A 214-nucleotide genomic window follows, 5' to 3' on the forward strand; every position below is an offset into this window, starting at 1 on the left:
GCTGCCTGCTTTCTTGATGTCAGAGGCTAAGCAGCCTCCCTTGCTTGCCACGGCACCACGGACCTCGTGGACAGTGAGTGACTTGGCCCAGATTCCGCACTGTATCTCCGCCATTTTGCATTAAGTGGTTTATCTTAATGCCCTCTCTATTCACCAGAAGTTCCCTTTAAGCGGGCGCAGCCAGGGCATCTGCTTGGGGACCGCTGCTCTCTCC

Source organism: Cardiocondyla obscurior, unplaced genomic scaffold, assembly GCF_019399895.1.
Source record: "Cardiocondyla obscurior isolate alpha-2009 unplaced genomic scaffold, Cobs3.1 scaffold31_0_849067, whole genome shotgun sequence".
NCBI lineage: Eukaryota > Metazoa > Arthropoda > Insecta > Hymenoptera > Formicidae > Cardiocondyla > Cardiocondyla obscurior.